The 27,866-nt window shown below is 38.7% G+C and overlaps 1 protein-coding gene across 1 annotated transcript in view; it reads right to left on the bottom strand.

The window, feature by feature from the left end:
- The window catches only part of LOC103207414 (centromere protein P), a 617,074-nt gene that overhangs the window by 140,158 nt on the left and 449,050 nt on the right, over window positions 1-27,866 (bottom strand). The window lies entirely within an intron of this gene.

Below are 27,866 nucleotides of genomic sequence, written 5' to 3'. Positions count from 1 at the left end.
GGCTGGCGGTTCAAACCCACCAGCCACTCCTTGGAAGGAAGATGGGGCAATCTACTTCCATAGTGATACTGCCTCAGAAACCCAAGGAGGGGTCGCTATGAGTCTGGTCCGACTTGACGGCATATAACAACAACAACAACAACAACAATTGCAGGAAATAAAACAAGATCTGTACCTCATACCCTACAAAAAACTACCTCCAGATGGATCAAAGACTTAAATGTGAAACCTAAATCTATAAAGTTCCTCAAAGAAAAACTAGGGACAAATTTATGGAGCCTAATATATGGCATAAATAGACTATCAAGCATAACCCAAAATGCACAAACAGCAGAAGAGAAACTAGATGAATGGGACCTTCTAAAAATTAAATTCTTATGTGCTTCCAAAGACTTCTCCAAAAGACTCAAAAGAGAACCTACAGATTGGGAAAAAATATTCACACACACACATCTGACAAGGGACTTATCTCTAGGATATATAGTAAACTCCAACATCTCAACAACAAAAAGACAAATAATCAATTTTAAATTGGGCAGAAGACATGAATAGACACTTCACCAAAGAAGATAATCAGTTGGCCAACAAACATATGAAGAAATGGTCACGATCATTAGCTATTAGAGAGATGCAAATCAAAACAATGAGATACCCTCTTGCCCCAGCTCTAGTAGCAAAGTTCAACAAGACAGAAAATAACAAATACTGGCGAGGATGAAGATATACTGGGACTCACATACATTGCTGGTGGAACTGTAAAATGGTACAACCACTGTGGAAAGCAGTATGGTGATTCCTTAAAAAGTTGGAATTAGAAATACCATTTGACTTAGCCATTCCATTAGTAGGTATATGTCCAAAAGAAGTGAGAGCCAGGACAAGAACTGACATATGCACACCCATGTTCACTGCAGCATTATTTACAATAGCCAAAGATGGAAACCACCTAGGTGTCCATCAACTGAAGAACGAATAACCAAACTTTGGTACATACACACAATGGAATTATATGCAACCCTAAAGAATAACGTATAATCTGCGAAACACCACATAGCATGCTTGAAGCTGGAGGACATTATGCTGAGCGAAATAAGTCAATCACAAATGGACAAATTTTGTATTAGTCTATTATTGTAAAAAGTCAAGGAAAGGTTTATATATGGAAGGAAATTTTCTTTGGTTATGAGGGGTGGGAGGGGAGGAGAGGGAACACTGTAAAATAGGTAGAGACAAGTATTGATTTGGGTGAAGGGAAGGGCAACGTCCAAATCTGAGTGAGCAACTGGTAGCACTGAGGAAGAGGAAGACATAGAAAGGTACATGGGAGGTACAGTCAACAAAGATGAATGCTTCTGCACATACAGTATAGCATTGTCAGTGAAGGGAAATATGGCTATAGGGGTGGATAGATGGGTGGAGAGACTGAACCACAGACACATGGGTGGACAGACAGGTATATCTATGCAGGGGAGAATGTGGCCAAGACCATGTATAGGGTTGGCAGACAATGGTTCTACAAGTGGATTTGTGTGTTCTGTAAGAATTCCCAGGTGTATATTAGAGCTGACAAGGGACAAGGTTGTAGTCACTTCTTGGCCACTGCCAGCTACCCAGAGGGAGTGAGTAGTTGAATCTGTGGGCTCAGGACCTTAGTTGCAGGGGGCATCAAGCTCAATTGGCATAACACATTACATAAAACATTGCTCCACCTCCTAATTTGGTGAGTAGCAACTGGGATCTTAAAAGCTTGCAAGCAGCCATCTAGATTCAACGATAGGTCTGTCCTCATCCAGGGCAAAGAAGAATGAAGAAAACAAAAAATTCAAAGAAATAACTAGTCCAAGTGACTGGTAAACCACCTAGTCCTCAACCTATACAACTATGAGACCAGAAGAATGAAATGGTGGCCAGCTAGCACTGTCAACCACTTGGAGGGGAATCTATGTAGGAGATTCTGGGTAAAGTGGGATAACAATATGGAACAAAACTCAAAATCATTTGGAAAAAAAAAAAGGACTAGTTTTGCTGGTCAGATAGAGTCTGATGGAACCACTGAGACTATGGCCCTAGCTGTCCTTTGGGTCTGGAATTGAACCCACACCTGTGGCTTCCAGCCAAAAAAAAGACAGGCATATTGAGGTGAACATTTACATTAGACAGATACACTCCTTGGAGTGAACAATCATGGGAGAAGAGAAGTGCTGTGTATGTACAGGGACACAGCTCAGGGGTCAGAAGTGCATGGAGGGAAGGACACAGGGAAGAGGTAACTATGGGGAAGAAGTGGGAGGGGAGCTGTTACATTGTGGGAAACTGCCGTAAATGTCATGAGACAAAGTGTATGTGAACTGCTGTATGGAAAGTGAATTTGCTCTGTACTTTCACCCAAATCACAATAAAAAAACCCCAAAAAAACAAAAACTGCCTATATTCACCAGAAGAAAATAAATAATAAATACTTGACTAGAAAGATATGAAACAGAAAAACAAAAGAAAAAATTAATGAGACTAGAAGCTGGTTCTGTGAGATTAATAAAACCCAGAAACCACTGGCAAACTCAACAAAGGGAAAGAAGGAGAAGATGCAAATAACATGAATAAGAAAGGTAATGGGTGAGGTCACAACAGAATGAACTGAAAAAAAAAAAAAAAAAAAAGGATAATACCAGTATATAATGAAGAGTTATATTCCAAGAAATTTGAAAAGGTAGAAGTAATGGCAGATTTACAGAAACACACTACTTACTTAAACTAACAAAGTCTTAGGTAGAAAATTTGAACAGCTGTTGTGGTTAGGTGCCTTCTAGTCATCTCTGTCTCATAGTGACCTTGTGTACAGCAGAAGAAAACACTGTCCAGTCCTGTGCCAGCCCGATGATCTTTGCTATACCTGAGCCCATCATTGGAGCCACTGTGTTAATCCACCTCATTAAGGGCCTTCTCCTTTTTCATTGTCTCTCCACTTTGCTGAGCATGATATCCTTCTCCAGGGAATGGTTCCTTCTTACAACATGTCCAAAGTAGGTGAGACAAAGTCTGGCCATTCTTGTTTCCAAGGAGCATTCCAGCTGTACTTCTTCCAGGACAGATTTGTTAGTTATTTTAGCAGTCCATGGTACTCTCAGCATTCTTTGCCATACCACAACTCAAAAGCATTGACTCTTCTTTGGTCTTTTTCATTGTCCAACTCTCACATGTATATGAGGCAACTGAAAATCCTATTCCTTGTGTCAAGCACACCTTAGTCTTCAAGGAAGCATCTTTGATCTTCAGCACTTGAAAGAGGTCCTTTGCAGCAGATTTGCTCAAGGCTATACGATGTCTGACATCTTAACTGCTGCTTCCATAGGTGTTGATTGTAGAACCAAGTAAAATGAAGTCTTTGACAACTTCAATCTTTTCTCTATTCATCATGATGCTGCTTATGGTCCCGTTGTGAGGATTTTTGTTTTTTATATTGAGGTGTAATCCATACTACAGACTGAAGTCTTCAATCTTTATCAGTGTTTCAAGTCATCTTCACTTTTGGTGAGCAAAGTTGTGTTGTTTGCATAACGCAGATGGTTAATGACTCTTCCTCCAATCCTCATGGCACGTTCTTCTTCATATAGTCCAACTTTTTGGATTATTTGCTCAGCGTGCAGATAGAATGAGTATGGTGAAAGGATATAACCCTGACACACTCCCTTCTTGATTTTAAACCATGCAGTGTTCCCTTGTTCTGTTTGAATGACAGCCTCCTGGTCTATGTACAAGTTCCTCATGAGCAAAATTAAGTGTTTTGGAATTCCCATTCTTCTCAATGTTATCCATAATTTGTTATGATCCACACAACTGAATGCCTTTGTATAGTTAATAAAACACAAGTAAACATGTGTCTGGTATTCTTTGTTTTGAGCCAAGATCCATCTCACATCAGCAATGATATCCCTTGTTCCACGTCCTCTTCTGAATCCAGCTTGGATTTCTGGAAGTTCTCTGTCAATAATATACTGCTGTAACCATTTTTGAATTTTCTTCAGTAAGATTTTACTTGTGTGCAATATTAATGATATTGTTCAATAATTTCCATGTTTTGTGGGATTACCTTTCTTTGGAATGGGTACAAATACGGATCTTTTCCAGTCAGTTGCCCAGGTAGTTGTCTTCCAAATCTCTTGGCATAGTCGAGTGAGTGCCTCAAGTGTGGCATCTGTTTGTTGAAACATCTCAGTGGGTATCATTTCAATTCCTGGAGCCTTGTTTTTCACCAATTCCCTTAGTGCAGCTTCAACTTCCTCCTTCCATACCATTGGATCTTCTTCTTATTCTTCTTCTTTTTTTTTTTCTTTATTGTGCTTTAGGTGCAAGTTTACAGAGCAGTTTGTTTTACATTCAACATTACATGTATATTTAGTTTCACTCCCCATTTACCATCCCCAACCCTAACCCAGTCTCCTCCACCCTCTGCCCAGTAATGCCCCCTCCCCTCTGGTTCCCCGTGGTAGATTGTTATAAGGGATGCATTTCCATGGAGTATGTGGGTGTGTCACCTTCAGTTGAGTGGTCTGTGTGTACATTTTCTTTACTGTTGGTTTGAGAGCCAGCCCCTTGGAGTTTTATTCCAGGCCCAGAATGTATTCCAGGCCCATAGTATTGGGGGTCTCACCAGACTCCATTTGACTAGTAATTCTGGTGATTATTGAGTTTTTGGATTTTATTCCATGTTTTTCCTCCAGGATCTCCAGATTTGATCCTTTCCTGAGTAGTTGGCATTGGTAGCTGGGCACCATCTAGTTCTTCTGGTCTTGAGGGCCATCGTGTCCATCGATTCTTGATTATATGCGACCTCATGAAATGCATGAACATCGACCAATTATTTTTGGTACAGTGACTCTGTGGATTCCTTCCATCGTCTTTGATGTTTCCTGCATCATTCAATATTTTTCCCATAGAATGTTTCAATATTGCAACTTGAGGCTTAAATTTCCTATTCAGGTCATTCAGCTTGAGAAATCCAAGCATGTTCTTCCTTTTGGCTTTCCAACTCCATGTCTTTGCACATTTCATTATAATAATTGACTTTGCGTTCTCAAGCTGCTCTTTGAAACCTTTTGTTTAGCTCTTTTATCTTGTCATTTCTTCCATTTGCTTCAGCTACGCTTCATTCAAGAGCAAGTTTCAGAGTCTCTTCTGACATCCATTTTGATCTTTTCTTCCTTACCTGTCTTTTTAATGACCTTTTGCTTCCTTCATGGATGATGTTCTTGACATCATCCCACAATTCCCTTGTTTTTTGATCACTGGTGTCCAATGCATTAAATCTATTCTTTAAAAGGTCTTTAAACCCAGAAGGGATATAGTCAAGGTCATATTTTGGCTCTTGTGGACTTGTTTTAATTGTCTTCAACTTCAACTTGAATTTGTATATGAGCAGCTGATGGTCAGTTCCACAATCAGTTCCTGGCCTTGTTTTGGCTGAAGAAACTGAACTTCTTTTTCCACAGATGTAGTCAGTCTGATTCCAGTGTACTCCATCTGATGAAGTCCACGTGTAAAGCCACCATTTGTGTTGTTTAAAAAAGGTATTTGCATTGAATAAGTCATTGGTCTTGCAAAATTCTATCATGTGATCTCCAGCATCATTTCTATCTCCAAGACTAAATTTTCCAACTATTGGTGATTCTTCTTTGTTTCCAACTTTTGAATTCCAGTCACCAGCGATAATCAGCACATCTTGATTGCATGTTTGCTCAATTTCAGACTGCAGAAGTTGGTAAAAATCTTCAATTTCCTTATCTTTGGCTTTGGTGGTTGGTGTGTAAATTTGAATAATAATAGTATTAACTGGTCTTCCTCATAGGCATATGGCTATTATCCTATCACTGACAGCACTGTAACTCAGAATAAATCTTGATACATTCTTTATGATGATGAATGCCACACCATTCCTCTTTGTCACTCCTGGCATAGTAGATCATATGGTTTTCTGATTCAAAGGGGCCAAAACCAGTCCATTTCAGCTCACTAATGCCTAGGATACCAATCTTTATGTGTTCCATTTCATTTTTGACAACTTCTAATTTTCTTAGATTCATACTTCATACATTCTATGTTCTGGTTATCAATGGATGTTTACAGGTTACTTCTCATATTGAATCATGCCACTTCAGCAAATGGAGGTCCCAAAAGTTGTATTTCATCCATATCATTAATGTAGGCTCTACTCTGATGAGACAGTTCTTTCCCGCTCATATTTAGAGTGCTTTCTGTCCTGAGGGGCTCATCTTCTGGCACTGTATCAGACAATGTTTCAGGGCTATTCATAAAACTTTCTAGTAATATATCAGACAGTGTTTCATTGGAGTTCTGGTGGCACAGTGGTTAAAGCATTTGTCTGCTATCCAAAAGGTTCTGTGATCCAAATTCACCAGACACTTTGCCCATGGGCAATAGTACTCATAAGGTTTTCACTGGCCATTTCTTTGAGAAGTGTATGGCCTTTTCGTTTTTCTGAGTCTCTCTCAGTCTGGAAGCTCCACCGAAACTGGTCTACCATGGGTACCCCTGCTGACACACTCTCCAGCCTCACAGCAACATGCAAGCCACCACAGTATGACAGACAGACAAGGTCGTCTCCCTTACCTGTTCAAATGCTCCATTCGCTTCCTGGGCTACCCCCTACCTGTTCCTGCCAGCCCTGTCTGCCGCTGCTCCCTGCCACCTGGGGGCTGTCCTCTGCCCCACCTTACCTGTTCCAGCCACTGGCCCTGTCTGCCAATGCTGCCTGCCACTTGAGGGCAGTTCCACACCCTGCCTTACCTGTTCCTTTACACAACATACAATGGACTGAAGATGGATTACCTGTTCTGTTTGAACAGACCCATAACAAAAGAAGAAATTAAACAGGTCATTAAAAAAAAAAAAAAAAACTTCCAACTAAAAAAAGTCTTGGCCCAGATGACTTCAGTGGAGAATTCTACCAAACATTCAGAGAAATCCAACCAAGACAACACACTGCCATTGCACTGATTCCAACTTATAGCAAGCACAAAGCAAAGAGTAGAACAGCCCCATAGGCTTTCCAAGGCTAAAAATCTTTATGGAAGTAGAGTGCCTCATCTTTGCCCCATGGGCAAAGTGTCTGCTGGATTTGGATCACAGAACCTTTTGGATAGCGGCCAAATGCTTTAACCATTGTGCCACCAGAACTCCAAATTCAGGAAAAACCTGATGCCAATACTACTCAAATTATTCTAGAGCACAGGAAAGAATGGAATCCTCCCAAATTCATTTTATGAAGTAAGCACAACCCTGATACCAAAATTAGGCAAAGACATCACTAGAAAGGAAAATTACAGACCAGTATCCCTCATGAATACAGACGCAAAAACCTTCAAAAAAATCCTAGCCCACTGGGGACCAGGTTTTCTGGTCCAATAGAGCCTGGTGAAACCACTGAGACTATGGCCCCTAGCTGCCCTTCAGGTCTGGAATTGAACCCACACCTGTGGTTTCCAGCCAAACAAAGTACAGGCATGTGAGTTAAACATTTACCTCAAGTAGACACACGTCTTGGAGAGAACAATCATGGGAGAAGGAAGGGCTGCTTATGCACAGGGAGACAGCTCAGGGGGCAGTAGAGTATGGAGGGATGGACACTGGGAAGAGGTAACTATGGCAAGGAAGTGGGAGAGGAGCTGTTGCATTGTGGTAAACTGTGGTCAATGACATGAGACAAAGTATATGTGAACTGCTGTATGGAAAGTGAATTTTCTCTGTAAATCTTCACCCAAATCACAATTAAAAAAAAAAAAGAAAAAAGAGAGAGAGAGAAAAAATATATTAAAAAAAATCCTAGCCCACAGACTCCAATAACATGTCAAAAACAAAACAAGACATCCTAACCAAATGGGATTCATATCAGGTATGCAAGCATGGTTCAACATTAGAAAAAAAATCAATGTAATGTTGGTGGTAGTGGTGGTGCTGTCGAGTCATCTCTGACTCATAGAGACCCCATGCACAGCAGAATGAAACACTGCCCACTTCCATTACATCTCCATGATCTCTGCTATACTTGAGCCCATCGCCACAGCCACTGTGTCAATCCATTTCATTGAGGGCCTTCCCCTCTTTCATCAACCCTCCACCTTACCAAGCGTGACATCCTTCTCTAGTGAATGGTCCTTTCTGACAACATGACCAAAGTACCAAAGTAGGTGAGACAAAGTCTGGCCATTCTCGCTTCCAAGGAGCATTCCGGCTGTACTTCCTCCAGGACAGATTTGTTAGTTCTTTTAGCAGTCCATGGTACTTTCAGCATTCTTCGCCAGCACCACATCTCAAAAGCATCAATTCTTCTTTGGTCTTCTTTATTCATTGTCCAGCTCGCACAATGCATATGATGTGATTGAAAATATCATGGCTTGTGTCAGGCAATGTAATATATAAGGAAAATAAAGAAAGAGAACCACATGGTCATATCAATTGCTGCAGAGAAGGAATTTGATAAAATCCAACAGTGATTACTGATAAGAATTCTCCAAAAAAAAAAAAAAAAAAAAGGAACAGTAGGGAAATTCCCGAACATAATAAAGGCCATATATGCAAAACCAACAGCTAACATTATTCCCACTGGAGATATATTGAAAGCATTCCCCTTGTGAGTGAGAATCAAATAAACTTGCTCTCTATCATCACTTCTATTCTACATTGTATTGGAAGTCCTAGCTAGGGCAAGAAGGGAAATAAAAGGCATCCAGGTTGGTAAAAAGAAGGACAACTATCGCTATTTACAGATGATATGATCCTATACATAGAAAATTCCACAGACTCAACAAGACTACTACTGGAAATAATTGAAAGATTCAGCACAGTCTCAGGATAAAAGATCAACATACAAAATCAGTTGTGTTACTCAACACCAACAAAAAGATCTTTGAAAAGGAAATAAAGAAAACAATGTCTTTTATAGTAGTTACCAAAACATAAAATACTTGGGGATAAATCTTACTAGGAACACATAAGATCTGTATAAAAAAACCATAAAACACCTCTACAAGAAATTCTAAGAGATCTACATAAATGGAAGAACATATGTTCATGGATAGGAAGATCGAACATTGTGAAAATGTCAATAGTACCCAAAGTAATCTATACATTCAATGCAGTCCCAATCTAGATCCCATCAACATTCTTTAAGGATATGGAAAAATGAGTAACTAATTTTATATGGAAAGAAAGAGACCTCAGATAAGCAAAACACTAATGAAGAAAAAGAACAAAGTAGAAAGTCTCACATTTCCTGATCTCAAAACCACTATAGTCAAAATAGCCTGGTATTGGTATAACAAAAGACACATAGCTCAGTGGAATAGAATGGAGAACGCAGAAACAGATCCATCCACCAATGGACAGTTGATCATTGACAAAGGGCTAAAATCCATTAAATGAGGAAGAGACGATCTCTTTAACAAATGGTGCTGGCAAACTAGATTTCCATTTTCAGAAAAATGAAACAAGATCCATACTTTACACAATATACAATGAACTGAAGATGGATTAAAGACTTAAATGTAAAACCTAAAATTATAAAGTTCATTAAAGAAAAAATAGGAGCAAACTTAGGGGCCCTAACATATGGCATTAATAGACTATAAAATACAACTGAAAATGTACAAACAGCAGAATATTAACTAGTTGACTGGGATCTTCTAAAAATTAAATTCTTAAGTGCATCACAAGACTTCTCCAAAGAGTAAAAAGAGAACCTACAGACTAGGAAAAAATATTTGCAATGACTATCTGACAAGAGATTTATCTCTAAAATTTATACAAAGCTCCAACATCTCAACATCAAAAAGATAAAGAATCCTATTCAAAAATGGGCAGAAGACATGAACAGACACTTCACAAAAGAAGATACGCAGGCAGTCAACAAACACATGAAGAAATCTTGCACTCATTAGCCATTAAAAAAGGAATAATAATAATAATAATAATAAAAACCCTCAATGCCATTGAGTAGATTCAACTTATAGCAACTTATTGGCTTTCTGAGGCAGTATCTCTAAGGAAGCAGATTGCCCAATCTTTCTTCTGAGGAGTGGTTGGTGGGTTTGAACCACTTTCTGGTTAACAGTTAAATGCCTTAGGCATTACATACACAACTATTAGAGAGATGCAAATCTAAACAACAATAGATATTATCTCACTCCACCAATAATAGAAAAGTTCAATAAGACAGAAGTAACAAATACTGGTGAAGATGTGGAGAGATTGAGACTCTCATACAATGCTGGTAGGACCATAAAATGTTACAGCCACTTTGGAAAACAGTACGGCAATTTCTTAAACAGTTGGAAACAGAAATACCATTTGATCCAGCAATCCCATTATTAGGTACGTATCCTAAAAAAGTGAAAACTAGGACACAAATGGATATATGAACACCTATATTCATTGCAACACTATAGCAAAGAGATGTAAACCACCTAAGTTCCATCAAAGGATGAAAGTATAACCAAAGTATAGCACATGCATCATTCATCATTCTTATTCAATTTGTATGCTGAGCAAATAATCCAAGAAGCTGGACTATATGAAGAAGAACGTGGCATCAGTATTGGAGGAAGACTCATTAACAACCTGCAATATATAGATAACACAACCTTGCTTGCTGAAAGTAAGGATGACTTGAAGCATTTACTGATGAAGATTAAAGACTACAGTTTGCAGTACTGATTACACTTCAATATAAAGAAAACAAAAATTCTCACAACTGAGCCAATAAACAACTTCATGATGGATGGGGAAAAGACTGAAGTTGTAAGGACTTCATATTACTTGGTTCTACAATCAACACCAATAGAAGCAGAGTACAACACACTGCATTGGGCAAATCTGCTGCCAAAAAACCTCTTTCAAGTGATGAAGGGCAACAATGTCTCCTTGAAGACAAAGGTGTGCCCAACGCAAGCCATAGTATTTTTAATCGCCTCCTATGCATGTGAATATGACAGGAGCTCTGGTAGCATAGTGCCTAAGGCACTTGACTGCTAACCAGAAGGCTGGCGGTTCAAACCCACCAGCCGCTCCTCGGAAGGAAGGTTGGGCAATCCTACTTCCGTAGTGATACTGCCTCGGAAACCCAAAGAGGGGTCGCTATGAGTCGGGGCCAACTTGATGGCAAATAACAACAACAACATGCATGTGACAGCTGGAGAGTGAATAAGGAAGAAGAGTTGATGGTTTTGAGTTATGGTGTTGGAGAAGAATGTTAAGAGTACCATGGACTGCGAAAAGGATTAACAAATCTGTCCAGGAAGAAGTGCAGCCAGAATGCTCCTTGGAAGTGAGAATGGCCAGACTTCGTCTCACCTACTTTGGTCATGTTGTTAGAAGGGACCATTCCCTGGAGAAGGATATCATGCTTGATAAAGTGGAGGGACAACGAAAAAGGGGGAGGCCCTTAACGAGATGGACTGACAGAGTGGTTGCAATGATGGGGTCAGGTATAGCAAGGATTGTGAGGCTGGCACAGGACTGGGCAGTGTTTCGTTCTGTTGTGCATAGAGTCATTATGAGTTGGAGACAACTTGATGGCACCTAACAACAATAACAGCAACAACAACAACAATAGTACATACATACAATGAAATATTATGAAACATTAAAGAATGAAGAATGTATGAAACACTGTGGGTGAACTTGAAGGAAATTATAGTGAGTGAAATAAGTCAATCACAGAAGGACAAATACTGTATGAGTCCATTATTATCCATCATTGTAAATGTATGTGTGTGGAGGCACACGGTGAGCCAGCCCTGGAACCAGCAGAAGGCGAGTGTTTGTGTGTGTAGAGGCAGGATGGTGAGCCAGCCCCAGAACACAGAAGGTCAAGTTTGTGCCCCAGCGGCAGGCAGGGTAAGCAAGCAAGGTGGGGGAGACCAGGAAATAAACAGAGGCATTTGGAATAGCTAAGGGAGACAAACTTGTCTAGCAGTTTGTTGTACTGTGGTGGCTTATGTGTTGCTGTGAGGCTGGAGGTTAGGCCACTGGTGTTTCAAATATCAGCAGGGTTACCCATGGTAAATAGGTTTCAGCGGAGCTTCTAGACTAAGACAAACTTGGAAGAAGGAAGAGGCCATCCACTGCTCAAAGAACTGGCCAGTGAAAACCTTATGAATAGCAGTGAAACACTGTCTGATATACTACTGGAAAATTTTATGAATAGCCCTGAAACATTGTGCAATATAGTGCTGGAGGATGAGCCATTCAGGTCAGAAGGCACTCAAAATATGATTGGAGAAGGGCTGCATGTTCAGAGTAGAGCCGACGTTAATGATGTGGATAGAGTAAAGCTTTTAGGACCCCCATCTGCTGATGTGGCACATCTCAGTATGCAAAGAAACAGCTGCAAACATTGATTAATAATTGGAACACGGAATGTACGAAATATGAATCTAGAAAAATTGTAAGTTGTCAAAAATGAAATGGAACATGTAAAGATCAATATTCTAGGGATTAGTGAACTGAAATGGACTGGCTTTGGCCATTTTGAATCAGACAATCATATGATCTACTATGCCGGGAATGACAAATTGAAAAAGAATGGCGTGGCATTAATCATCACAAAGAATGTATCAAGATCCATCCTGAAGTACAATGCTATTATGCAAATTTATGCACCAACCACCAAAGCCAATGATGAGGAAATTGAAGATTTTTACCAACTTCTGCAGTCTGAAATTGACCAAACATGCAATCAAGCTGTGTTAATTATCACTGGTGACTGGAATGTGAAAAGTTGGAAACAAAGAAGAATCACTGCCAGTTGGAAAATATGTCCTTGGTAATAGAAATGACCCTGGAGATCTCATGATAGGATTTTGCAAGACCAATGACTTATTCATTGCAAATACCTCTTTTCAACAACATAAATGGCAGCTATACATATGGACTTCACCAGATGGAGTACACAGGAATCAGATTGACTATATCTGCGGCAGGAGACGATGTTCTCAATATCTTCAGCCAAAACAAGGTCAGGAGCTGATTGTGGAACTGACTATTAAGTGCTCATATCCAAGTTCAACTTGAAGTTGAAGACAATTAAAACAAGTCCACCAGAGCCAAAATATGACCTTGATTATATTCCTCCTGAATTTAGAGACCATCTAAAGAATACATTTGATGCACTGAACACCAATTACCAAAAACCAGAGGAACTATGGGATGACAAGAACATTATCCGTGAAGAAAGAAAAGGTCATTAAAAAGACAGGAAAGAAAGAAAAGACCAACATGGATGTCAGAAGACACTCTGAAACTTGCCCTTGAATGGAGAGCAACCAAAGCAATTGGAAGAATTGACAGGATGAACAAGCTGAACAGAAGATTTCAAAAAGCACCTCAAGAAGACAAAGTCAACTATTATAAGGAAATGTGCAAGGAACTGGAGTTAGAAAACCAAAAGAGAACCAAGCTGAGAATAAGGAAAACTGAAGAAGAATTGATGCTTTTGAGTTATGCTGGTGAAGAATACTGAAAGTACCATGGACTGCTAAATCTGTCCTGGAAGAAGTGCATCAGGAATGTCCCTTGGGAGCAAGAATGGCCAGACTTCGTCTCATCTACTTTGGTCATATTGTCAGAAAGGACTCTTCTCTGAAGAAGGATGTCATGCTTGGTAAAGTGGAGGGTCAATGAAAGAGGGGAAGGCCCTCAACAAGATGGATTGACACAGTGGCTGCAGTCATGGGCTGAGGTATAGTAGAGATCGTGAGGCTGATACAGGACCTGGCAGTGTTTTGTTCTGTTGTACCTAAGGTCGCTATGAGTTGTAGACAACTTGACAGCACATAATAGTAACAACTACAACAAAATTATTGTAAAATGTCATGGAAAGGTTAACACATAAAGGGAAACTTTCATTTTTTGTTACTAGGGATGAGAGCAGAGTGGAGGGAAAATTGCTAGATAGGTTAAGAGACATATATTGATTTGGGTGAAGAGAAAGGCAATATACCAAAAACAAGTGATCACCACAATAACACTAAGGAAAAGGAAGACATGGAGAGGCACACAAGAGGTATAGACAACAAAGGTAAGCAGGTCTACATACACATCTGCATTATCAGTAATAACAAACATTAATCTATGGGTGGATACCTAGGTAGCAAAAACAAAATAAAACAAAATTCATTACCGTTGAGTCAATTCAATTCATAGAGACCCATCCTTGGGTTTCCAAGGTGGTAATCTCTATAGAAGTAGATTGCCCAATCTTCCTTCCAAGGAGTGGCTGGTGGGTTTGAACTGCCAGTCTCTGGTTAGCAGTCAAACACCCTAGATACTACACCATCAGAGTTCCTGATACATAGATAGACAGGCTAAATGATGAGGTATGGCTGGCAAAAGGGAACATACCCATGACTATTCATGTTTTACAGATGACATTTTGTAAAAAATATGTACAAATGCATACATCTTTTTATGTGCTATAAGAATGTCCATATATATCCTTACAATTGGACCAATAAGCAACCTCATGATAACTGTAGAAAAGATTGAAGTTGTCAAAGATTTCACATTATTTGGTTTCACAATCAATGCCAATGGAAGTAGCAGTCAAGAAATCTGACAACCTATTGCACTGGGCAAATCTGCTACAAAAGTTCTCTTTCAAGTGCTGAAGAGCAAAGATGTCTCTTTGAAGACTAAGGTGTGCCTAAGCCTAGGCATGGTATTTTCAATTACCTCTTATGCAGGTAAAAATTCGACAGTATATGAGGAGTACCACAGAAGAGTGGATGCTTTTGAGTTGTGGGTTTGGCAAAGAATATAGAAATACCATGGACTGCCAGAAGAAGAAACAAATCTGTCCTGAAGAAGTGTAGCCAGAATGCTCCTTGGAAGTGAGAATGGCCAGACTTTGTGTCACCTAACTTGGTCATGTTGTCAGAAGGGACTACTCCCTGGAGAAGGATATCATACTTGGTAAAGTGGAGGGTTAGCGAAAAAGGGGAAGGCCCTCAATGAGATAGATTGACACAGTGGCTGCAATGATGGGCTCAGGTATAGCAAGGATTGTGAGGCTGGTGCAGTACTGGGCAATGTTTCATTCTGTTGTACACAGGGTCATTATGAGTCAGAGCCAACTTGACAGCACCTAACAACAACAACAACAATGGGCAAAGATATGGTAACTTCTTAGCCACAGCCACACACCTTGAGGGAGTGAGTTGCCAGGTCCACAGGCTTTGGACCATGGTTGTGGGGAACATCAAGCTCAAATGGCATAACACTCTACACAAAAACACTGTTCTATATCCTACTTTGGTGAGTAGCTACTTCATCTTAAAAGCTTGTGAGTGGCCATCTAAGTAAGATGCAACTATTGGTCTCTCCTTATCTGGAGCAAAGAAGAATGAAGAAAATCAAAGACACATGGAAATAATTAATCCGAGGGGCTAGTGGACCACAGGAACCTCAGACTATGTGACCCTGAGACCAGAACTAGATGGTGTCTAGCTACCACTGTCAACCACTCAGGGATCAAAATAGGAGATTCTGGATAGAATGCAAGAAATGTGTGGAATAAAACTAAAAATCATAAAAAAAAAAAAGCCAGGCTTACTGGTCTGATAGAGAACTGGTGAAACCCCTAAATTTATGGTCCCTACTCACCCTTTGGGCCTGAAATTGAAGTCAGTCACATGGCTTCTAGTCAAAAAACATAAAGCCTACAAGATGAACAATTATACTTGGTGGGTGCACTCCTTCAAAAAATTAACCATGAGAGATCAGAAGAGCAGCATTTGCACAGGGAGATAGTTCAGAGGACAGGAATGCACAGGAAAGGAAGACACAAGGGAAAAGTAACCACAGGGAGAAAGTGGGGACTGCAATCAATATCATGTAAAAAAATGTATGAACATATTTTCTTTGTAAACTTTCACCCAAATCCCAAGAAGAAAAAATTGCACTTCATTGTTCATAGCAGTATTATTCATAATGGCCAAAGAGTAGAAACAACTCAAATGCCCATCAATTGATGAATGGATAAACTATGGTTTGTTAGTACAAACGGAATACTATTTGGCAATAAAAGGAAATGACATACTGGTACAGGTGAAAACCTGGAGAAATCTCAAAAAATTATGTAAAGTGAAAGGAGCCAGTGATAAAAGATCACAAATGTATGATTTCATTTAAATGCAATATCTAAAATAGGCAAATACATACAGACAAAGTAGATTAGGTGTTTCCTAGGGCTGGGGTTCAGGAGAAATGAAGAGTGAATTCTAATGGGCATGGATATCTTTTTGTGCTGATGAAATATTCTAAAATTGATTATGGTGATGAAGTTTGCATAACTATATGAATCATATGCTCTGTGAATCAGATCTCAAAGTTCTTATACTAAATATTCCCCCCCCCCCCCAGGATATACATAGTAGATTCTGGATAGAGTGAGAGAACAATGGGGAACAAAAGTCAAAATCTTTAAAAAAAAAAGGACCAGGTTTGCCAGTCTGATAGAACCTGGTGGAAGCCCTAAGACTATGGCACCTAGCTGTCCTTCAGGTCTGGAATTGAAGCCACTCCTGTGGCTTCCAGCCAAACGAAAGACAGGCATATGAGCTCAACATTTATATTAGGTAGATACACTCCTTGGATAGATCACTCATGGGAGAATAGAAGGGTTGTGTATGCACAGGAAGACATCTCAGGGGGCAGGAATGCATGGGAGGGAAGAACACAGGGAGGAAGTGGCTATGTGGAGGAAGTGGGAGGAGAGCGTTTGCATTGTGGGAGACTGCAGTCAATGTCATGAGACAAAATGTATGTGAATGGTTGTATGGAAGATGAATTTGCTCTGTAAACTTTCACTCAAATCACAGGAAAATTTTTTGTTGTTGTTGTTATATGCTGTCAAGTCAGACCCGACTCATAGTGACCCCTCCTTGGGTTTCTGAGGTGGAATCATTAAAGAAGTAGATGCCCAACCTTCCTTCCAAGGAGTAGCTGGTGGGTTTGAACCGCCAGCCTTCCAGTTAGCAGTCAAATGCCTTAGGCACTACGCTATCAGAGCTCCTACGATTTAAAAAACAAAACAAAACAAAAAAAACCCTCTAAATCCTCACTTGATTGACAGTTTGGCTGGGTATAAAATTAAAGATTAGGGACATAGTTTTTTATTTCTAAATTTGAAAGGCATTTTGTCACTATTTTCTAGTTTCCAGAATTGCTGTTGAGAAGTCTGACGCCATATTAATTCTTGAGTCCATTATTTATTTTTCCTCTGAAACTTTGAAGAATATTCAATTTCCCACCAGTATTCTTAATTTTCAAATCTATGTTCCTTGACTTTAGTCTGACTTCATCTTTTACACTGAATATTCAGTGGGTTCTGTCATATTGGAAATCTATGCCCTTCAATTCTAGCCTGGGATATATTTTTTTGAATTGGTACTTCATTATTTCACTAATTTTTTGTTTTCTCTTTCTGGAACTTCAGATTGGATACTGAACTTCCCCATTTGGTCTTTCAAGTTTATTTTTTCTCTTCTGTTTTCCATCTGCTAAAGGGGCATGTAGGTGGCATCTTTTAACCTCCTCTAACCGCATAAGAGAAAGAATCATCATCAGCAGCTCAAGGTCTGTTCTTAGGAGGCCAGACATGCCACAACCTTCCATTAATCTTGACACCAACCATCCCTTCCATGGCACCCACCACCTCTTTTCAGGGTTTGATAATTTGCTGCAGTGGGCATACAGAACTCACAGATTATGGGATTTATTAGGGAAGCAAAAGGCCACAATTCAAATCAGGAACACGCTCAGGATACAGTTCTTTGGTCAGGACAGTCTCCCCTCTGCTATGCCCTTAGACATACCTTTTTGGCGCTTGGCCTTTCAGCCTGGATTCTGCTTCTGTGGGTCAGGTAAGCCTGCCACTCTGTCTCATGCCTCTTGGTTCCACTGCTGTCATCTCTCAGCTGGGCATCTCTTTCAGGAGCGCATTTCTCTCACCTGGCAGAAAGATTCTTTTCTGCTTCTAGGAGGGCTCATTTTAAGCCTAGCAGAGTGGCAAAACTAACCAATCCCAACCTCAGAATTCTACACACCTGAGAGAGCATGAACTTCCCAGTAGATTACTTCATGCTGCTCCAACAGAAATACCCTAGGTGGATAACTTTAACAATCAGGAGTTTAAATTGCAAGGTCCCACCCAGTAATATGGTGCAAGTTACAAAGCTATGGTTAGAAAAGCCATACCATGTAACTACACCACACCATCTATCTCATTCTCTTTTGGCTCTGTTTTCCAGACTTCCTTAATTTTACCTCATAATTTGACTACTAAAGGTAGAGTTAAATAACATTAACCCAGTTTTAAAAGATATTCAAAATGTAGATAATGTTTTAATTTGATGTGTGTGTGTGTGTGTGTGTGTTGTTATTTGACTTTGTGTTGTCTCTGACTCATAGTGACCCTTTGTACAGCTGAACAAAACACTCCCCAGTCCTGTGCCAGTTCTACAATCTCTGCTATACCTGAGCCCATCATTATAGCCACTGTGATCCTTCCACTTTTTCATTGCCCTCCACTTTACCAAGCATGATATCTTTCTCCAAGGAAGGGTTTCTTCTTACAACGTGATCAAAGTAGGTGAGATGAAGTCTGGCCATTCTTGCTTGCAAGGAAGATTCTGGCTGCACTTCTTCCAGAAAAGATTTGTAAGTTCTTTTAGCAATCCATGGTACTTTCAGCATTCTTCGCCAACACTACAACTCAAAAGCATAGATTCTTCTTCAGTCTTACTTATTCATTGTCCAGCTCTCACATGCATATGAAGTGACTGAAAATACCATGGCTTGTGTCAGGTGCACCTTAGTCTTCAAGGTGGTATTTTTGCTCTTCAGCACTTAAAAGAGGTCCTTCACAGCCAATTTGCCCAGTGCTATACAACTTTTGATATCACGACTGCTGCTTCCCTTGGTGTTGATTGTGGAACCAAGTAATATGAAGTCTTTGACAACTTCAATCTTTTCTCCATTTATTGTGATTCTGCTTCTTGGTCCAGCTGTGAGGATTATTGTTTTCTTTATAGTGAAGTGTAATCCATATTGCAGACTGTAGTCTTCAATCTTCATCAGTAAGTGCTTCAAGTCATCCTCACTTTCAGCAAGCAAAGTTGCGTTGTAAGTGTATCACAGGTTGTTAATGAGTCTTCCTCCAGTCCTGATGCTACGTTCTTCACCATGTAGTCCAGGTTCTCAGATTAATTGCTCAGTGTACAGATTGAATAAGTATGGTGAAAGGATGCAACCCCAAGGCACTCCCTTTTTGATTTTAAATTATGCAGTGCTCCCTTGTTCGGTTCGAACAACAGCCTCTTGGTCTAACTACAGGTTCCTTATGAGTACAATTAAGTGTTCTGGAATTCCCATTCTTCTTAATGTTGTCCACATTAGTTACGATCCACACAATCAAATGCTTTTGCATGGTACTAAAACATAGGTAAACATCTTTTTGGCATTCTTTGCTTTCAGCTAAGATCCATCTAACATCAGCAATGATATCCCTTCTTCCACATCCTCTTCCAAATCCAGCTTGTATTTCTACAAGTTCTCTGTCTATATACTGCTGCAACCATTTTTGAATTATCTTCAGCAAGATTTTACTTGGGTGTGATATAAATGATATATTGTTCAGTAATTTCCACATTCTGTGGGATCACCTTTCTTTGGAATGGGTACAAATATGGATCTCTTCCAGTCAGTTGGCCAGGTAGCTGTCTTCCAAATCTCTTGGCATAATCGAGTGAGTGCCTCCAGCACAGCATCCATTTGTTGAAACCTCTCAATGGTCAGTCCATCAATTCCTGGAGCCTTGTTTTTTGCCACTTCCCTCAGTGCAGCTTCATATCATATATATGTACATATTTGTATCATATGTATGTACCACATCTTGTTTTTCCATTCATCTGTTGATGGGCATTTAGGTTCTTTCCACCTTTTGGCTATTGTGAATAGTGCTGCAATGAACATTGGTGCACAAGTCTCTGAGCCTCTCCTTTCAAGTTTTTTTGGATATATACCTATGAATGATATTACTAGGTCATTTGGTAGTTTTATATTTAGGTTTTTGAGGAACTGCCACAGTTTTCCACAACAGTTGTACCATTTTGCATTCCTACTAGAAATGGGTAAGGTACCATTTTGCATTCCTACTAGAAATGGGTAACCACATCCTCGTTGACATTTATTTTTACTTTTTAATTTTAGCCACCCCAGTGGGAGTGAAATGGTATCTCACTGTAGATTTGATTTGCATCTTTCTGATGGCTAATGATGCTGAGCATCTTTTCACGTGTTTGTTGGCCATTTGAGTGCCATGTTTAGTGAAATGTCTATTGAAGTCCTTTGCATGTTTTATGAGTGAGTTATGTGTCTTTTTGTTATTAAGTTGTCAAAGTTTCAAATACACTTGGGTTATTAAATTTTTGTTGCATATATGACTTCTGAAGATAGTCTCTTAGTCAGTAGCTTGTCTTTTCACTTTTTTGGTAAAGTCTTTCGGTGAACTTAAATTTTTAATTTTTATTTTAATATTTTCTTAAATGCAAATAATATAAAAGCAAAGATTTCTTAATCAAGCTGCATTTTGTGCCTCCAACTCTGCCTTTTAAGCCTATAGACAATTTCGTTGCTGCTTTGCACTTTTCCTGGTATTTTAAAAATATTTCCCTTAGCAACCATTTTCCCTGTTTACTTTCTTGGCTGATTTTCCACACAAAGAACTGAAAGGCATTTATCCCAAGGGAAGCAGTTATTTTAGATTTTACTAAGAAGTCAGTTAACATTTTTCAACATCCCCTTCTTGTTGTGCTTTTTGTTTTAAAGAAAGCTCTGATTTTGTTTCATTTCAGCTGGACTTAAATGACACCAAGCAAAGCCTACTTAGTTTAGATTTCCAGGTAAAAATTTTTTTAATTTTAAGTTTCTACTAAAGCATGTGAAATGGTTTTAATATTTGGGTGTTTTATGTTGCAAATATGTATGACACGTTAGTAAATAGCTCTTTACTAATAGATTTGAAAACTTTAAAATACACACTTTTGTTTTTACTTGTGTTTTTCAGTATGACTATTTCCCAATATTTCAAACTTTACAGAAGTAGAAATAAAGTTATTTCTATATGTCTAGATAGAATTAATTGTTCAATGGAAGAATACAAGTTGGTTTGAAAGCTTTATTCTTTCTTTATTTTTAAGTTTTAAAAGAGAACATCAAGGATCAATTGAAAATGCTTTCATTTTTAACCTTTTGAGTAAAGTAAGAAGTCATAATATAGCTTTGTGTAGAGGTTTAAATTCCTAAATATAGTATTTTTAAAGCTTACTAAAAGACAGATGATGAAAAATTTCAAATGGAGAAAAATAATAAGTTAATCAAGGTTTTCAGTTATTTAATATTAAGATGAACAAAATTAGTACAAGAAAGAAAATTTACTTGATCAAAATGATATCTACTATAACTGAAGTTTCACCTCTGTAAACATACTCAATAACTTAAAAAGTTCTTTATTAAAGTAAATATTATATACAATATAAAATTCTATAAATCACAGAAAATAAATGTAATATTAGAACTGAGATGTCATTTTATAAATATTCAAACATTTCAGTGTGATTATTTAGATATTGATTTTGTAAAAATTAGGGGTCAGTAGGAGTAAGCCCATTTTTCTGGGGGGAAAAAAGACTACGGAAGATGGTTTCTAGGATATGGATAAAGGGAAAAAGAAGTTTCTATCCTCAACTTGGCAACAGCTGGCACATTCTCTCCTATCCATTCTTATCAGGCAATGCCCTGGCAAATGAGTGCTGAGATGAGGCCCAGGACAACAGAAAGTCTGAGCTCTTCATAGAAGTTTATGCTCAGAGCCCTTGAGGTCCCGACCTGGCTCCTCACAACTCTGAACCATGCTAGGCCTAAGAGTCTGCACTTAAAATTCTCAAAGCAAGAAAATTTCAATGTACATATTTTATGCTACATAGAACATTTATGCTCTTCATCAGAGTCCACCTCCCTGGTCACTCAGCAAATACTAGTTCTACCCTGTCTCAATATTTAATTTTTCACATTGCCTTTCCCTGATGTTATTGGCATTCCTTTCCAACATACTAACTTGTTCTCTGAATTGATTTTTACAATTTCAGCTGCAAAACATCTAAGACATTGGCTCTTTTCTCAGATTTTGCATGCTACTTTCTCTAAAACTAAAGTATATTACAAAAAAAGTTAATAGTTTCATTTCAATGATATACAGCAGTAGTTTTGAAATGACTGTTACATACTGAACAAAAGATTGTATATTGTGGTTAGCTGACATGAAGATACCTTGTTGTTGTTATGTGCTGTGGAGTTGGACCCAACTCATAGCGAACCCTCCTTGGGTTTCTGAGGCAGTATCACTATGGAGGTAGATTGTCCAATCTTCCTTCCAAGGAGTGGCTGGTGGGTTTGAACTGCCAGCCTTCTGGTTAGCAGTCAAGTGGCTTAGGCACTACGCTACAAGAGCTCCTTGAGGATACCTTAGGGACTGTAATTTGCTGGGATAAGGTGAAGCAGTACCAAGTTGGAGTATTTTGTACAAATGAAATCTAATAGAGGAAGATAATTCTGGTGAATGAAGTTATCAAAAGGAACTACTGAAATTCAAGAGGACAAATGAAGCAGATACCATAATCTCTTGCCTCTCATGAAATTCCTGGAAGTAATAGAAAATATGTTACAAACTAATATATATGTGAATATATATATGAACTAGGAAATAAGAAGGGGAACTCCTGGTAGGGTAGAAACTGTGAGAAGTCTTTGAAAGATGGAGAGAAGATGGGAATGAACTTAAAGAGGGAAAATGTAGCCTTGAATAGGCATGGGGGAAGAACTGAGTATAAGAGAGCTGGTGTAAAAAGAAAAAAGCCCTCAGATTTAAAAATTCCAAGAAGGATAATTAAACATAACATCAAAAACAAACCATACCTAGGTAAATTACATTAACTCTTCTGAATATTAAAGATGAAACTAAAATCAGAAAAACTTCTAATTCTCATCCCTTTGTAGGGTATCTTTTCCTCTCTTTAAGAAAGATATCCTACAAAGGTATGAGAATTAGATTCAAATAAAACTTTTTTCATTAGAAACACTGATGTAATGAAACAATGAATCAATATCTGTAAAGCACTGGAAAAAAAAATGATTTTGAAACTATGATTCTATTTCCAATCTAAACAAAATAATATTTTAAAACATACATACAAGATGTAAAAATTTACAATCTACATACATTCTGTGACCACTTGTCTGTCAATTTGTCATAGTGTGGTGGCTTGTATGTATGTTACTGTGATGATGGAAGCTATGCCACAGTATTTCAAATATAGCAGGGTCACCCATGATGGACAGGTGTTTCAGTGAAGCTTCCATATTAAGACAGACTGGGAAGGAGGAAGGGGTCATCCAGTTCTGAAAAACTCGGTCACTTGAAAACGTTATGAATAGCAGTGAAACATTATCTGATACAGTGCTGGAGATAAGCCCCTCAGGCTGTAAGGCACTCAAAATGCGACTGAGGAAAAGCAGCCCCCTCAAAGTAGAGTAAATGGCGTGGATGGACTAAAGCTTTCTGGACCTTCATTTGCTGATGTGGCAGGACTCAAGATGAGAATAAACAGCTGCAAACATTATAATAATTGGAATGTGGAGTGTGTGAAGTATAAATCTAGAAAAACTAGAAGTTGTAAAAAAGGAAATGGAATACATAGAGATTGCTATTCTAGGCACTGTTGTTGTTATGTGCCGTCGAGTCAGCCCCGACTTGTAGCGACCCCTCTTTGGGTATCCGAGGCGGTATCACTGTGGAAGTAGATTGCCCAACCTTCCTTCCGAGGAGTGGCTAGTGGGTTTGAACCACCAGCCTTCTGGTTAGCAGTTAAGTGCCTTAGGCACTGTGCTACCAGAGCTCCTATTCTAGGCATTAGTGAGCTGAAAAGAACTGGTACTGGCCATTTTGAATTAGACAATTATTGAGTCTACTCTGCCAGGAATGAAAAATTGAAGAGGAATGGCATCACTTTCATTGTCAAAAAGAAGATTTCAAGATCTATTCTGAAGTACAATGCTGTAACTGATAGGCTAATATCCATAGGCCTACAAGGAAGACCAGTTAATACTACTTTGACTAATGCCAAAGATGAAGAAATTGAAAATTTTTACCAGCTTCTGCAGTTTGGAATTGACCAAAAATGCAATCAAGGTGTATTGATAATTACTGGTGACTGGAATGCAAAAGCTAGAAACAGAGAAGTATCGGTAGTTAGAAAATATGGCCAATAGAAATGACACCTGAGATCACATTTTGCAAGACCAATAACTTATTCTTTGCAAATACCTTTTTGAAACAAGGTAACTAGCCAGTGACTGCACAAATAGTCCTTGCCAGATGGAATACACAGGAAACAAAGAGGTGACTGACAAGTTCAATACCATCAGTCAGAACAAGGCAAGGAGATAACTGTGGAACAAGCCATTAACTACACATATGCAAGTACAAGCTGAAGCTGAAGAAGATTAAAACAAGTCCACAAGAGCCAAAATATCACCTTAATTACACTGCACCTGTATGCAGTGTAATTATGCAACAAAATGGTTACAGCAGTACATTGAATTTAGAGACCATCTAAATAATAGATTTGTTGCACTGAACACCAGTAACTGAAGACCAGATGAATTTTGGGATGACACCAAGAACATCATACATGAAGAAAACAAAAGGTCATTAAAAACAAAGGAAAGGAAGAAAAGACCAAATTGGTTGTCAGAGAGACTCTGAAACTTGTTCTTGAATGGGGAGTAGCTAAAGCGAATGGAAAAAATGATGAAGTAAAAGAGCTGAACAGAAGATTTCAAAGGGCAGCTTGAGAAGACAAAGCCAAGTATTATAATGAAATGTGCAAAGACCTAAAATTAGAAAACCAAAAGGGAAAGACACATTTGGCATTTCTGAAGCTGAAAGAACTGAAGAAAAATCCAAGCCTTCAAATGCAATATTGAAGGATTCTATGGGCAAAATATTGAAGGATAAGGCAAGTATCAAAAGAAGATGGAAAGAATACACAAAGTCACTGTACCAAAAAGAACTGGTTGACATTCAACTATTTCAGGAGGTAGCATATGATCAAAACCTGATAGTACTGAAGGAAGAAGTTGAAGCTGCACTAAAGGAACTGGTGAAAAGCAAGGTTTTGGAAATTGACAGAACACTCATTGAGATGTTTCATGGATGCAGCACTATAGGTGCTTAATCGTTTATGCCAAGAAATTTGGAACACAGTTACTTGGTCAAATAACTAGTAGAGATACATATTTATGCCCATTCCAAAGAAAGGTGATCCAGCAGGATGTGGAAATTATCAAACTATATCTTTAATAACACACATAAGTAAAATTTTGCTGAAGATAATCCAAAAATGGTTACAGCAGTACATTGATAGGGAGTTTCCAGAAATTCAAGCTGGATTCAGAAGAGGGTGTGGAACAATTATTGCTTATGTCAGATGGATCATGGCTGAAAGCAAAGAATATCAGAAAGACACTTACCTGTGTTTTATAGACTATACAAAGGCATTCAGCTGTGTAGATCATAAGAAATTTTGGATAACTTTGAAAAGAATGGGAATTCCATAACATTTTATTGGGTTCATTAGGAACCTGTACATAGAGTAAGAGGCAGTCATTCGAACAGAACAAAGGGATACTAAATGTTTTAAAATCAGGAAAGGTGTGGTCAGGGTTGTATCATTTCACCATACTTATTCAATCCATATGCTGAGCAAACAATCCGAGAAGCTAGACAATATAAAGAAGATTATGACATCAGGATTGGAGGAAGACTCATTAACAGCCTGCAATATGCAGATGACACAACTTTGTGTTCTGAAGGTGAAGATGATTTGAAGCACTTACGGATGAAGATCAGTGCATCGACACTTCAGTAAGGATTACATCCTAACATCAAGAAACAAAAAATCCTCAGAACTGAACCAATAAGCAACATTATGATAAACAGAGAAAAGATCAAAGCTGTCAGGGATTTTGTTTTACTTGGATTCACAATCAACGTTCATGGAAGTGTTGTTGTTAGGTGCCATCGAGTTGGGTGTCACTCACAGTGACCCTATGTACAACAGAATAAAATACTGCTTAGTTTTGCGCCAGCCTCCCAATCTTTGCTATACCTGAGCCCATTGTTGCAGCCACTGTGTCAGTCGATCTCGTTGAGGGCCTTCCCATTTTCCATTGACTCTACACTTTACCAAGCATGATATCCTTCTCCAGGGAATGGTCCCTTCTGACAATATGACTTAAGTAGGTAAGATGCAGTCTGGCCATTCTCACCTCCAAGGAGCATTCTGGCTGCACTTTTTCCTGGGCAGATGTGTTTGTTGTTTTGTCAGTCCATGGTACTTGCAGTATTCTTCGCAACTGAAATTTTTGGATGTTGATCTTGTACCCTGCCACGATGCTAAATCTCTCAATTAGTTCCAATAGACTTTTGACTGAGTCTCTTGGGTTTTCTAGGTATAGGATCATATCATCAACAAATAGGGATAGTTTGACTTCTCCCTTACCAATTTGGATGCCTTTGATTTCCTTTTCTTGCCTTATGGCCTTGGCTAGGACTTCTGGTACAATGTTGAATAGAGTGGTGATAGAGTGCATCCTTGTCTGGTTCCTGTTCACAAGGAGAATGGTTTCAGTCTCTCTCCATTGAGTATAATATTGGCTGTTGGTTTTGCATAGATGCCCTTTAGTTTGTTGAGCAATGTTCCTTCTATACCTATTTTGCTGAGAGTTTTGATCAAGAATGGGTGTTTGATTTTATCAAAAGCCTTTTCTGCATCAATTAATATGATCATGTGGTTCTTCTCCTGTGCTTTATTTATGTGGAAGATGACGTTGATTGTTTTTCTAATGTTGAGTCATGCTTGCAATCCTGATATGAACCCCACTTGGTCGTAATGAATTATTTTCTTGATATGTTGTTCAAGTCTATTGGCTAGGATTTTGTTGAAGATTTTTCCATCCATATTCATGAGGGATACTGGTCTCCAGTTTTCCTTTTGAGTGATGTCTTTGTTGGCTTTTGGTATCAAGTTTATGCTTGCTTCATAAAATGAGTTAGGGAGGCTTCCATCCTTTTCTATGTTTTGGAATAGTTTGAGTAGGATTGGTGTCAGTTTTCCTCTGAATGTTTGGTAGAATTCTCCAGTGAAACTGTCTAGGCCAGGACCTTTTTCAGTTGGTAATTTTTCGGTGACCTGTTCAATTTCTTCTTTTGTTATGGATCTGTTCAACTTTTCCACATCAGTCTGTGTTAGTTTAGGTAAGCGGTGTGTTTCTAGAAATCTGTTCATTTCTTCCAGATTTTCAAATTTGTTGGAGTACAGTTCTTCACAGTATTCTGATATTATCCTTTTAATTTCAGTTGGTTCTGTTGTGATGTCACCCATTTTGTTTCTTATTTGTGTTATTTGTTTTCTCTTCCTCTTTTCCTTTGTTAAATTTGCCAGTGATTTGTCAATTTTATTGATCTTTTCAAAAAACCAAGTTCTGGTCTTGTTGATTTTTTCTATTACTCTTCTATTTTCTGTTTCATTGATTTCTGCTTGAATCTTTATTATTTCCTTTCTTCTGGTGACTGTAAGCTTTTCTTGCTGTTCTTTTTCTAATTGTTGGAGATGTTGGTTTAAAGTGTTGATTTTGGCTCTTTCTTCTTTTTTGATGTGTGCATTTATTGCTATAAA

Source organism: Orycteropus afer, unplaced genomic scaffold (genome assembly GCF_000298275.1).
Source record: "Orycteropus afer afer isolate SDZICR_OR568_19922 unplaced genomic scaffold, OryAfe1.0 scaffold00368, whole genome shotgun sequence".
Classification (NCBI taxonomy): Eukaryota; Metazoa; Chordata; class Mammalia; order Tubulidentata; family Orycteropodidae; genus Orycteropus; species Orycteropus afer.
Note: the sequence above shows the minus strand (reverse complement) of the source record. Positions and strands in the feature narration are given on the sequence as shown.